Source organism: Nannospalax galili, unplaced genomic scaffold (genome assembly GCF_000622305.1).
Source record: "Nannospalax galili isolate Female #2095 unplaced genomic scaffold, S.galili_v1.0 scaffold277, whole genome shotgun sequence".
Taxonomy (NCBI): domain Eukaryota; kingdom Metazoa; phylum Chordata; class Mammalia; order Rodentia; family Spalacidae; genus Nannospalax; species Nannospalax galili.
In genome coordinates, this window is record NW_008340240.1 from 1,182,179 (window position 1) to 1,196,646 (window position 14,468).

At 43.3% G+C, this 14,468-nt stretch overlaps 1 protein-coding gene across 2 annotated transcripts in view; it reads left to right on the plus strand.

Annotated features, from left to right (window-relative positions):
• The first annotated feature begins 7,158 nt into the window (after positions 1 to 7,158).
• Positions 7,159 to 14,468, plus strand: part of Prkg2 (protein kinase cGMP-dependent 2) — a 122,221-nt gene continuing 114,911 nt past the window's right edge. Inside the window, exon 1 of one of the 2 annotated variants that reach the window (XM_008835385.2) lies at positions 7,159 to 7,421. The gene's annotated coding sequence lies outside the window, so the exon portion shown is untranslated. The remainder of the gene's footprint in view (positions 7,422 to 14,468) is intronic. The other variant, XM_029564627.1, reaches the window with a different exon arrangement.

Sequence of the window (14,468 nt, forward strand, 5' to 3'; positions counted from 1 at the left end):
GAAATCAGAGAGAAGGTGAAAAGAAGGCAGAGGGTGGTACACCACCAATCTTGCCATAGCTTCTAGACAACAAAGCTGGGTGCTGAGTCATACAAGAGCAGGCAGAGGTACAGAACCACGGCATCTTTGAACAGCTCCTGGGTGGGCAGACAGGGCGAACAATTTATCTGTTGTCTTTGTCCTGGCTCCTTCCTCTCAGTGGTCAAAGCCAACTCCACAGGCCATGCACTCCACTTTTTTTCTGGGTTGTGCTTTGGGCCCCCTCTACCTGGCAGCTAGGGCAGTCAGAGCTTTTGTGGGCTCAGTTAGGTCAGTTCAGGGTGTTGGAGCTAGTGAGGCGTCTTGTACAATGTGTGTTAACAGAGCTGTGCTGGTGTGGTCCTCAGTCCCAGGGAGGTTGAATTTAAGGCAGTATTAGCTTAGCAGCTGCAACGATGGATAACTAGGGATATTGTGACTGAGAAGCAGAGCAAGGTCTGAACTCTTGGAGACAGGCAGGTCCAGGCTGATCTGGAGTGCATATATGTGTAATTTTAGTGGCAATGCCAGATATGACTGTGGAAGTGGATGGCTGAAGCTGAGATGTAGATATTAGGCATGAGGAGACTGAAGTGAGGAGAGGTCGTAGTATCGGATGGGTGGTCTTTGTTACTTTGAAATAGCACAGAATTGTGGAATGCCAAACTATGAGCCTGTAAGCCTGGTACAGAGAATACACAGTGTATGTTAGTTAAGTTTTGGTTGCTGTGACTAACATACTGGGTAGAAACAACTTAAAGGAGAGGAAATATTTTCTCAGGCTCAGTTTGCTCATGGTTGCTTGAAGGCCCCAAGTGCTGGGGCAGAATATCATGGTGGTGGAAGCATGGTAAAGACTGTTCTATACTTCCCGGTGGACAGGCAGCATGAAGAATCCAGGAACAAGGTGCACCCAAGGACACACCTTCAGGAATCTAATTTTTCCAGCTAGGCCTTACCTCCTGAAGGTTCCAGAACCTTCCAAAACAGCACCACCAACCTAGGGTTATACAATATCTAAATTTTTAGAGCAATATAGTCTAAACAACTATACTATTTAATGACCACTCATAACTAAAGAAGAATCACTAATAAACATAATGAAGATAAATCTAGAAAACTAGACACATTTATATTTTGGTGCTTATATGAAAATTTACCATCAATTGATTCCTTGTTAGGCAGGTAATTTCTAAAGTAAGTAATTATCATTAATCCAATCTACTGTTCCATAAAGGAAATCAAGAACATGCCCCAAATTCTATTGAATTTAAACAACATAAGTGTAAATTTCCTGGGCAATAAGTTATGATTCTATCAGGTCTAGAACTGGACCTTCTGTGTGTGTTAGGAGAGATACAGTAAAGATGAGTCAGATATTAATCACGTCCTCTGGGTGCTTACAGTCTATCAGAGAGTGATAGCAATCAGAAAACAGTAAATTCCATGAGTAGGGCAGAGATAAAGTGCGCTGAGCAAAGATTGAAGACAGAAAGGGGCAGGGTTAAGGACAGAGTCCTGGGGACTTTTAGACTGGATAGGAGTTGATCTAGTGGAGGGAGAACACTTCAGATGATCATGTGCAAGACACTCAACAATTTCTTTATTTTTATTTTTAATATATATTTTTATTGAATTTTTGTGCATTTCATATAATAGATCTTAAATTTACACACACCCCTTCTCCCATCCATGCCCCTCATAGTCCTCCCCACCTCCACTGGATTTCATACATTCTGTCATATTTGTTATGTCCTATCAGGTCAAGCATTTGTACCCTGATGCCCCTAGGTGCAAGTTCATCCACTGGAGTCTAATCAGCCTATCTAGAGTCACTCCTTTAAAGATGATCATCTTTCCTTCACGCCAAGGTAATAAGTTGCCAATAGTCCCCAGATAAGGTATGGGCCTGTTTCCCATTTCCTCAGTTCTATGCTGGACTTTTGTCTGATTGAGTCAACATGGGTCTTGTGCATACTGTCACCACTGTTGCCAATTCATATGAGCAAGTTTCCAGAGGCCTGACTCTGTTTCCTTATGTTCATGAACCAACCCTGGGTCTTGCAATTTTCCCCCTTCTTCCAAAATGGCATCTGAGTCATGGGTGGGTGAGGTTTAATATAAGAATTCTATCCAGGGACACACACTCTGCAGTCTCTTATTCTCTAAAACATGGTCATTTGTGGCCTTCTTTGTACATCACACTCTGTTGTATGAAGAAACTTCAATGGTGAGAGTTGGGGAACGTACTGGTATTCTCTCTAGCCCCTGTTCTACTATGAGCCTTAGGTGTAGAGGGTCCACTTAGGGCTATGATTTCTCAGACACATATTCCCTGTGTGTGACCAGTTGTGGAAATCTGTAATAGCCTCCATCTTTTGCAAAAGGAAGGTTTTTTTGATGAGTGGCACATGGTATATTTGTCTGTAAACATAAGGATCCACATTTAGCATACAGTAAGAAATTTCATTTGTATAGAGATAGGACAGAGATGGGGTTTTGTCAAGGATCTATGACCTCTCTAGCCATGTATTTACATGAGTTCTCTCCCACTAGAGGATTTTAAGTTCAAGTAGATAGCTGTTGATTACCCCCTACATAACAGTGCCAATACTGCACCAATAGAGATAGTTTGCTATGATAGTCATAGTGATCATTAGGCTTGACAGATGGGTTGGATCATTGATTGATTTTATCACTTAGCAGGTTACACAGTATCCTCTAAAACTACTATGAATTCAAATAAGGGGACACAAGGAAATTCTGACTGCTGTCTGAAGAGTCAGAAAAATAGCCCAAATGTACCAGTAAATACCAATGAGGCTTATCCTCCTTCCCCCCAGGATCAGCGGTGAGAATTTGGCAAAAGAGAGGCCACCATCCCATTAGAAATATCAGGCTGAAATAAAGCAATGATCTCAGTGCTGGGCTTGGAAGAGTGTATGACATCACTGGCAACTAGTTCCCATGGAAGAAGTAGAAAAACCATGTGTATAGGTTCTTTCAGGTCTTTGATATCTCAGTGAATAGAGTTTTTTAAAAAAGAAACGCTGCAAAGAGTTTACTTCCTTTTTCAAACAATGAGAGGCTTGAATTAAGTTATTTGTAGAATTTTAAGAATCAGTTCCACAAAGTCCCTACTCTAAAGTCCAGTAGGGAGATTGGCAAACCCGCAAGTCTACAAACCTCGGAGCAGCACAGGGCTGTGGGATCAGGGAGGAGAATCACTGTGATGCACAGCCATGGGACTTCAAGGAAGAACTGAATGATAATGAATGAAGTAGATGAAGGTATTGCAGGCTGCTAAAAGTTTAGTAGCCAAAACACTTACAGAATCAATTGCCCCAGATGTATAACCTTGTCAAGTGATGCTGGATGGAACCTGCTCAGCAGAAGCACCAAAGACAAATGATACTTTTCCTGGATTAGGATTTGGCAAAGTTGATAAAGAAGGCATAGCAGTCAAAGGCTCTAGTTATTTGTTTGGAAAAAGGTGAATGAATAAAGTAAAAAGGAAACAAAATTCCAAGAAATGGGGAGAAAACCAAGTGTGAACCACAGGGATGCTAGTTTTGTCCCTCTCAGGTCCTGGATCTGCTGGTACCCAGAAGGGAGCATAGCATTAGCCTCTGAGGGGTCTAAGATGGAGTTTAAATGTTCAGTGTCCCAAATTGATTTTATTGTATTTGTGTGGAGGAGAGAAGAGCGGAGTGTAAGAAGTCAATGTGCAATAGAACTCCAGAACCTCATCTACAGAAACCTACCACAAGAAGAATGAACTCAGACTGAATGAGGTTGAACAGGAATTTGGTAGACTGGGGCTTGGGAGTCTGAACTCAGCATGGAAGCATTCCTAGAATCTGCTCCCAGCTCAGCCTCTGGGTAGGGGGTTGGGAGGAGTAGGCAAGACTTAGAATTTTTGTAAGGCATGGAGGCTGCATTGGCACTTCTCTCATTGTGTGTATGATGAAGTCAAAATTGGCCTTTCATCACGGTAGACTACTCCTGAGTGTTAACATAATTAGAACTCTAGCTCTCTGGTGACAAGATTTAGAAGAGGCCAGGGGACCCAGTGTAGCAGAAATATACACAAAGAGAGAAAGTTTATACATTAACATCTGCATTATGTGTCCAAGGGTCAAAGGCACATCTCAAAAGGAGCATAGAGGTGGGCTGCATTCCTCAGTCTAAGGCAGAGAAAAGCCACTCTCTGATGAAGCAGAGGAATTCAAGTTTCTTAGCTTTGTGAAGTTGATTAAAAGATTTAACTCTTTGAGCTTGCTTCCTGAGGTCTGCTTGCCTACTTCAGTGAAGTAAATGAAAACTTGCATGCAAGCCTTTACCAGAAGGCCAGACTTCACACAAAGGGATTCTCTCCTCAATCCTTGTCTGATTCTTATGTTTGAATGACATTAGTTTTCCTTAGTGAAAGCACTCCTGAGCTCCTGTGGCAGACCTGACATTGCCTACCCAACATTATCACCACTTCTCCTTTTTTTGTTCAGTTATCCAATTCTTAGAGAATGTAATCCTTGAGATTTCATGGGCAAAATTGAAAAACCCGAGCCAAGCAATCCTGGTAATTCCACACCATTCCTGGCTTTCAGAAACAGACACATAGCCCTATTTTGACAAACAGCAGGTGAGAAAAAGTCTCACTGGAAACTTCTGTGAAAGATTGCCCTGCTCTTGAGAAAGAAACTCTCTATTGATTTTGGGGACTGTTGGAATTGCCTAACTAGAGACATTCCAATTATGAGATCATGACAGGGGCAGTTCTGGGGATAAAGTTGCTGTGGTAGGGACAGGAGGGAGAATAACGGAAACAGCTCACCATCTGACATTAATGTTGAATTCACCAGTTATAGGCTCCTGCCCTTGGGACTTCTTGACTTATGGAACAATAAATATCTTTATCATTTAAGAGATTTTAAATTGGGTTACTTATTAATGGCAGTCTCTCATGATAACCCCGATTTTTCCTCTCATTTTCTTTCATAGTATTTATCACACATATAGTTAGATTGGTGTTTACTTAATGTCTGCTTCTTTCACTGGATTATAGACTCTAAATTGATAAGATGAGGAGTTCATTTTGTTTATCATTGAATTTCTAGGAGAAAGCACTGGGCATTGGTGGTGGGGGCACTGCTGCTGAAAGTATTCTGAGGGCTCAAAAGCTGAAGAGTAAGCATTAGTGGTAGGTCCCCCCCCCCCGCCATCTCTTTTCCCTTCTCCTCCTAGGCTTCCTTCCCCACCTCCTCCTCTTTTCCATTGTCCTTTTCCTCCCCTCCTCCTCCTCTCCCTCCTCCTCCTCTCCCTCCACCTCCTCCTCCTCTCCCTCCCCTTCTCCTCCTCCTCCTCCTCTCCCTCCCCTTCTCCTTCTCCTCCTCCTCTCCCTCCCCTTCTCCTCCTAGGCTTTTTCCCTCTTCCTCTTTCCTTTTTTCCTCTTCCTCCTTTCTTCCTCTTCTCCTCTTTCTCCTTCTCTGGTTGTTTTTCCTGCTATCAATGCAGTTGACCTGCTAGAATAGTATCTGATTGCTAGGAAAGAACCTGAGTTTCCCCCCTTGAATTCTAGTTTATGGAATAATTGGGTGACTTCGGGTAGCAGCCTGTACCCAATCAGTGGTTTTCAAGCTTTTTTAAACCAGTGAACAGCAAGCAAGTACAAGGTGCCTGGTTGACCCAGTGCACTCAAACTGGACCAAAAGATTCAAGAGACACATTTAATCAGGAACTCACAGTTCAGAAGCACCCTAACAAGGGAATTGCAAGGGTGCTGAAAATCCTCAGCTTTGTTCCTGTTTGCTGGTAAACTGTTCACCATCAGTCCACTGACTTCAAATCCTTTATTACAGTGACTTCGTTATGATGTAATTATTTTCCCGTGGGATTTTCTTTTCCTGTAGAATTCTTCACTCCCATCTCCTCTGGTTAGGCTGGATTGGAGGCCAGCATGGAATTTACAGATTTGTGAAAAAGCGACTAAGCCTATCCCCCCCCCCCCCCCCCCCCCCCCCCCCCCCCCCCCCCCCCCCCCCCCCCCCCCCCCCCCCAGTTAGCAGAAAAACAAACAACTGTGTCCTTTCTTCTCTAAAACTTAATGGTCCCATTCAACAAGTTTACAGGAGCCTCATTCTGTAGGTTTATGTAGGTACTAGTGCATAGCTGCGCTCTACGTGAGTCCTCAGCCACCACGTGGTTTAAACCCCTAGGGAGACAGGTTCTAACTTTCTCTGGATGCAAAATGAAAAATAGATCCTCACTGTACTTCCTTCTCTGCACAGAAACTGCCCTTGTCCTTGTGGATTTGCTGGTGAAATTCCTCTGGGAGAGGGGAGAAAGGGGAAATAGCCACACCAGGATCTCACAACTCCAGAGCACAGCAAATAATATGGTGGGTGAATATATATTTATATTTAGAAAACCATAATGCATGCCTCAGGATACAACATGTGCTCAAAAGACGGGAGAGTATTAAATTACTTGCCCGAATGACCAAGAAAGCTCCCTGCTAAAGCCTTACATGTAGATTCTGGAGGTTTTAGCTCCGCCTCTGAAACTCTTTTCAGTTACTGTCCTGAGCACGTTATCTCGTACACTGGCAGACTAGATGCGAGTGAGGGCTCCAGAGTCCGGGAAGAGCGCGTGGCCGAGCAGCCCCGGAGTCACGTGTCTTCTAGAAGGGCACCACTGTGACACCCCGGAGCACCTTCTGGATGAGTGAGCCTGTTTGCACTCTGGGAGGGAAGGCGAGATGGAGAGTCTGCAATGAACCAGGCTAGAGGCGCAGGGATGGGGAGGGAAGGACGAATACCCTCAACTTTCCTCTCCTCTCGTCCCACACGCTTGAAATAGAAATAATAGCACAAAGCGAACAATAACCGCTTGCACGCACAATGTTCTCGCCCTATTTAAGTTGCCTCACGTTAGAGGTACGGGTATAAAGTGCACAGTGCCGCTGTCGCCGCAGGCCGGGCTGGGGAGTAAAGGTTCGCGCCGGTGCGGGTGATCCCACCTCCTGAGCAGCAGACTCTCCCACGCCACTGCGGGCTGACCCCCGCCCTTCCCCGTCCCTCCACTCCCCGGTGCTCCCTCCTCCTCCCTCCGGCGCGCCTCCTCTAGCACCGGCCCCCGCCGACCAGCGAGACGGCAGCACCCACGTCGCCGCAGCTCCTGCCCGCAGCGCGTTGGCCGCGTCTCCGGCTCCCACGCAGCGCGAGCTACGCCGCTGGCAGCCCGGGCCCGGTGCACCGAGCGCACGGCGCAGCCGGGCTGAGCTGAGCTTCGAGGGGCTCGGGTGCCGCAGGCTAGGGCAGCAGGGTGTAGGAGAAGAAGCCGAGACGCTGCGGCGGCCGAGCGAGGGTACGAGCTGCGCACCTGGAAAGTTACCCGGCTGGCTGGTGAGGCTAGCGGGCTCGTGGGGCACGGGCACTCCCGGGGCGCGCGGGGAGGGACAGGAGCGGGGACACGCGGGTTCCAGCGGGGCGTGCGTTGTGCGGCACGCGCCTGTTCAACACCCGGCGGGTCTCTAGAGCTGCTTGCGTGTGGATGTGTGCACGCGTTGCGTTCTGTAGGTGTGGAGTCGTTGGCTCCATGCAGCAGCTCCTTTTGGAGCGCAGTGTGGCAGCAAAACCCTTTGGTACCGCTGGGACTAGGAGCTTGGCAGTGATGCCAGAGTATGCTATCAGGGCTTTGCTTCTCCAAGGTTTAGAGGGCAGTTGGGGGAGCAAACAGCCAGGCAAGGACTTTTACAAGTCGTTGTAAACTTGTGTGGATCTCCTATGTCACTCAGCACCAGCACCGTGAGTCGCGTCCACATTTTTGCATTTCTGGTGATGAAGGAACAAGAGTAAAGGAAGGAAAGCAAGAAACCAGCCGCTTTGAGGATGAGAGAAAAAGAAACGGGTTCAAGTACGAGGTTGAGAACTGAATGCGAAAGCACGGCTCTCCAGGGCAGAGCCCTAGAACAGAAGCAGACAGAATAAGGAAGGATGCTGCTCAGACAGACGCCTTGCTTTAAGCCATATCTTGTTCCCAAAGTTCCGCCGCAGCGGGAGGCGGCATTTTTTCTTAAATAAAAGAATAGCAAAACATACACCTGCTCCCTGCCACACCCCCATACACAGAGTGCCTTAGAAACGGTCTCTTTTCTTCGCAAGTGTCTATTTAGCTCTTGGAGAAGGCGATCGTCCTACATAATATACAGCAGCTGCTCATGTTCCTGTTGGGTTTTTCACAGGGGGTATGAGGTGATAGGGTGGAGAATTCTTTCTGGAGAATCAGAGCCTGTCCTCTCCATCTCAACATAGTGTAAGTAAGAATAAACAACGTGCGACAAGGACGCCGGTGAATCTGCCTCTTTTACATGCGATCCTTTATTCCAGTTTTCTGAATTCACAAGAGACAGCCACTAATGGCAACTCGCCTCATAGTGAAGGCTTAAGTTGCTTAAGTGTGGCCCAAGTTCTGTGATTCCCGTATTGTCTGTTTCCCCTATGCTCTTTTCCTACCAAATATCATGTCTTCTCTTACGGTTTCATTTTCTCCATCTTTCTTATCTCATTGTCCTGGCCTTACAAATCCTCTTATTTCCACTATTCTAAAATTCATGTTCCATTATGCCTCCTGAAGTCTCAACTCTGGCATCAACTCTTTCTGTTGTAATTGACTCTCTGTATTCTCACTCTCTGAGAAGGCTAACCTTTGTGCTTCTCCCTCTGATCTCATTTCCTTTGACTTGTCTGAGATTTGAGCTGCACCTGCTCATCACCTCTTGACAATTTCTTTCCACGGCCTCTACTGTAATCTCTTAGATCTCTTATCTGTACAGCTTTTCCTTCCCTCTTTTCTGTTGTTTGCTTCTCCTCCTCTTCCACAAGTAACATTTTCACAGGTCGGACATAGGGCCACACAGCAATGCAGGCTCTGTTTTGTTTTCTGCCTTGGTGGTCTCATCTATTAATGTGAATTCAAGCCTCACCTCTGCAAAACTTGACTTGCCTTTTCTTCTTTGCATCTTGGTAGACAGTTTCATCTCGATCACCCACAGGCACCTCAAACTCAGTATATTTTAAGTCCGGACTCATTACTGTCTCCACAGGTATTTGAATTTTCCTGTCTTCTGTCAGTGTCACTATAGATGATGCTCCACTGGGTGCCTTTGAAATAGTGAATAAGTGATGCAGAACAGAAACATTACCTCCCTTCAGCTGTCCAAGGCCAAAACATGGATGACTGTGCCCCATTGCCTCTCAGGTGCACACCCATTTAGTTACTGCACTAGAGACCATTCCCTGATTTTGATATTTATACATCCATTTTTCTGAATATTAAACCTTCTATATTCCCTCTCACATTAGCAAATAGCTTCCTATACTTCTAGTCTTCTTTCCAAGCTCACATTTCGATTTAGAAACTTTTCCTCATGTCATCAGTAATCACCAGGAAACTTCTTCAGCTTCCATTTATTTGCCAATTGTTGCTACATGCCTCAGTGTATCCCTTTCATTGGACTTCCCGGTTCCTTATTTATTAGTGCTTGCTGAACTTCCGTATCTAACATTGCCTCCGTTCTCTCATATTGAACAAAATGAACCTGGTTCTGAATCTTGAGGATCTGCTTCTCATTTTGGCTATGGTACCACTTCTTATCCAGTTTCCAGAATTCAGACTTGAAATCTTACTCTTTCTTCCCCATCATCATTCAAATTCCATCAGCTTTAATGTTCAGAAATACGCATACCAACCGACATTTCTGTATGTGTTTTGTTTATCTCTTCATATAGTACCCCCACCCCAGAAGAGAGCTGAATGGAATGCTGTTGAATTTTGCAGTCAAAATATAGGACACATAGTGTGCTGGTTGGTTTTTGCCACTTTGGTACAAGCTACAGACTCTTGGGAAGAAAGTACTTCAACTGAGGAAGTTCCTCTCTTTGAGTGGCTTGTGGCCATGTCTGTGGGGCATTTTCTTAATTGGTAATTGACACAGGAAGGCCCAGTCCACTGTGGATAGTACCATTCCTAGTCAGAGGGGCCTAGTTTGTATAAGGAGGCTAACTGAGCAAACCTGGGGAAGCAAACCTGTAAATAGCATTCTTCCATGGTCTGTACTTCAGCTCCTCCCTCTGGGTTCCTCCCTTGAGTTCCTGCCCTGACTTTTCCCAGTGATGGCTCTCACTTGGAAGTATATAATGCAATAAATCCTTTCCTTCCCAAGTTGTTTTTGACCAGAGTGGTTTATCACAGCAATTGAAAGCAAAGTAGGCCAGGTAGTATTCATAAAATTCACTATGCCAATTTTGTTGGGGGAGGGGTCCTCCACACATAACCTTGATGGTAACTGGAACTTTGATACAATAAGCTCATATGGCTTTGAGTCAAGGGAAAATCACTCTCAAAATCAAGATGTTGTGGATAGATGAAACAAGCAGTAGATTGGAAACTGAGCCTCAGGTCTACTGCCACAAGGTCCAGTGGGAAGATGCTTTTAATTGTGACATAGATATGAGATTTAGCTATTTCTTGCTGGGACAACTCTGAGGTTTGCTTCAGAGAGAAGAAGCCGGGAATTAGATATTCAGTGATGGTTATTTTCTAAAACAGCTATGGAGACACAAGCTAATAGTGACATGATAGAGAAATGCATCAGTTTCATAGAAGTGACTTTATATAGTGAAGCCTATATAAAGCCCCCTCCTAATATTTCAAGCTAAACTGCCATATGATAAAAAAGAATCATTCTGTTTTTCATGATTTATTGAAGGAAAGGAAATTGCAGAGTTACCTATAACCGTAACTTCTGTGAAATCCTCTATGGTAATGTTTTCCTTTTGGTTACCATGGAGACATTCTGTATGTTCTTCTAGTTCAAGAAGTTAGAGTTATTAGCATAGGTTTGGAAGTCTGGGCTTAAATCTCCTACTATCAATTCTTACTTGGATTGGTGCAGTCTCCTTATTTTGTTTTACTTCCCTAAGCATTTTTCACCCAGTTCCAAAGTTATTCCAGGAAAATTGTCTTTCTAAAGGACAGATATGACTCTACAGCTTGAAAAAGAACTTGGCTTGCATTAAAATCTAGATACCATAATAAGGCATATATGACCATTTTTGGTTTCTTACTCCAGTTTCTTACAGTTTCAGCTTCATTGCTCACCATTTTCCTCCCCCTCCCCGTTATACATTTAGCTTTCTTTCTCAGTGCACTGTAAGTCTTCCTGCATTTGTTTAATGCACATTCTTCTTCCTGATTTATAAACTTTTTACTTTAGAGTAGTTTTAGGGTTACAGAAAATTCAGCTCAAATTACAGTTCCTATATATGACCCCACCAGTTTTTTTTTGTTCTTAACATCTTTTTATAAAAATAAAAAATTATAAAAATAAGCTCCTTCCCCTTTGACCCGCTCCCATAACCGCCCCCCACTGAAGTTCATACATTCTGTCCTTTGTGCTAAGGCCTATCATGTAAAGTAGGTGTCCTTAGATGTCCCTCAGTGAGAGTTCATCTGCTGGGATCTAGTCAGCCTATCTAGAGTCCCTCCCTTTAAGAAGAGCAGCAGATTCTCACTCAGCAGTATTCAGCTGCCAATAATTCTTCGACTCAGATTGGGGCCTGCTGTTCATTTCCACAGTTCTGTGCTGGAGTTTTTTCTGCTTACATCTACATGGGTCTTTTACATGCTGATATCATTGCTATAGGTTCATATGAGAAGGGTCCCAGGTACGTGTAAGTCTCTATTTTCATAAGGTCATGCACCTCCTCCTTGGCTCTTAGTATCTTTTTGCCCCCTCTTCCAACATAGTCCCTGAGACCTGGGTGGGTATTTTAATACAGGAGTCCTGTCCAAGGACTCATACTCTGCCGATTCTTAGTCTCTGCGTTTTGGCTATTTGTAATCTTTTGTGTTCCTGGCCTTCTGTTGCATGAGGGAATTCATTGATGACAGTTGAAAGAAGCATTAGTGTTCTTTACATCCCTTGTTCTATGTTCCGTGAGTCTTGGGTAGAGATTGCATCCTAGATGTACCACTTAGACAATCTCTATGTGTGACCAGTTGTGGAACTCTGTAATTATCTCTGTCTCTTGAAAAAGAAGGTTTTTTGATGGATGGTGACTGGGATACTTGTCTATAAATTTAAGGATCTATATTTTGCACATAGTAAAATATTATATTTTTCTAGGGATGTGGCAGCCTTGGGGTTTTCTCTAAGATCTATGGCCTCTCCAGCCATGTGTATTTGTCTAGGTTTGCAGTACCACATGCGTTTCCTCCCATTGAGTGGGCTTTAAGTGCAATTATGGTAGCTGTTGATTAGTTCCAAGGTAAAAGTGCCACTACTGCACCAATGTCATTTTCTGTGCTGGTCATTGATGTAGTTTTTAGGCCTTGAAGCTGGGGTTGGACTATCGACTGATGTTCTCCTTTAGCAGGTTGTGTAGTGCTCTCCAAAGCTATGAGAGCTATTCATTTATTTTTATTTTATGTGTATGAGTGTTTTATCTGCATGTATATGTGTGCCATGTGCCATCATGACCATAGAGGCCAGAAGAGGGTGCTGCATCCTCTGGAACTGGAGTTATGGACAGTTGTTAGCTGCCATGTAGGTGCTGGGAACCAAATCTGAGTCCTCTGTAAGAGCAGTCAGTGCTTTTAACCACTGAGCCATCTCACAAGCCCTGCTCTTAGCATTTTTAAAAATAGATTTAAAAAATTTTATATTTATATTTATTTATGTGTATGTGTGTGTGTGTGTGTGTGTGTGTGTGTCTGTGTGCATGTATTCTACATGTGTTGGTACTCATGGAGGCTAGAATAGGGCAATGAAATCCCTAGAGCTGGAGCTAAAGGTAAAATGTGGGTGCTGGGAACTGAACTCCAGTTCCCTTGAAAAGCAGTAAGCACTCTAAACCTCTGAGCCCTCTCTCCAGCCCACATTTCTTAACATCTTGGGACAGTGTGACACATTTGCTAAAAGTGAAGAACTAATACTGATATATTATTAGCTAAAACCCATAGTTTACAATAGGGTTTATTCATTGTGTTGTATACTCAAATAATATGCATCTATCATTAGGGTATACAGAACAGTTTCACTGATAAAAATATTTTCTGTGCATCATTTATTAGTCTTTCCTCCCACACTCTTCCAAACTCTTGACAACCACCATCACTTTGCTTTCTATAAGTTTTGTATTTTTAAAAGATGTAAGGTGTTTGCTTAGGTTCTTGCATATGGCTGTCCACATGACCCTTTTTCCACTGATTTCACTTTGCACCTTCTTCAAGGGTGAGTTGACTGCATTAGTTAATTTCTCTTGTGGGCTGAGGTTCTGCTCCATCGATCTACTTGACTATTATTTCGCCAGGGCCTTGAAAGTCACTTTCCACCCACTAGTTGCAGATTTGTAATTAGCTCAATGTTGGGGATAGTTAGGTCTTTGATCTTGTTCTCCTATAATATTATGTTGATTTAGTGTAATTTTTTGTCTTTTAAAAAATTTAAATAATACATTTATTTAACAGAGGAAAAATATAGCAAAATATTTGATTAATTATACAGGAAGGCAGGAATAAAAAAAATAAGACAAATATCTAATGTAGCAAGTCAACAGAACCAATTGCCTCATCTTTGGAAGAGTAAATCTAACAAACCTCTAAGATTCTTCAAAAGTTTGACTTGGCATTTATGTATCTGTTAATACATTTTACTACCATGATAAATAGGAAAAGCATGTAATGGTATAAGTTCAGAAAAAACATATGGTAAAATTCACTATTAATATATTTTAAAAGTTCTTGGTAAACTGAGAATATTTTTTGGTAAACATATCATGGAAGTCCTACAATTCACATCAAAATTTGCATGTGTTCATGTGTGTGCACCTGTATGTATGTGGAGGCCAGAAGATGATGCCAAGATTCTTTCCTTTTTCTTCAGCTTATTTTTTGAGGCAGGGTCTCTCACTGAACCTGGAGCTTGTCAGTTGGCTAAAACGGCTGGCCAGGGAGCCTCCAGTATCCTCCTGTCCCTATCTCCAATCACTGGGATTACAAGAGCGTGCTGACACATGCGTTTTTTTTTTTTTATTCTTATTCTTTTATGAAGTTAGTTAAAAATTAATGAACAAGAAATTAAAGAGACTGTGCTGCAATTCAGTTAGAATATTCTAACTGAAAAACAATTACTGTGAAACTATTTACATTCTCATAGAATTATAAACATTTCTCAAGGAATACTTTACAGCACAACTTTTTTTTTTCATACAGAAGAATTCATTCCAAAGCAATTGACATTGAGACGTTTTCACATGCATTTCTAATCTCTATATACATGACTATCACTGGTCACAGTCGCCCACCTTCTGAGCTCCTCGGCATCTGAGCATGAATACAAACTCGTCAGATAGACAGCCTTCCTCTCCCACTAGAGGCTCCATACTCTG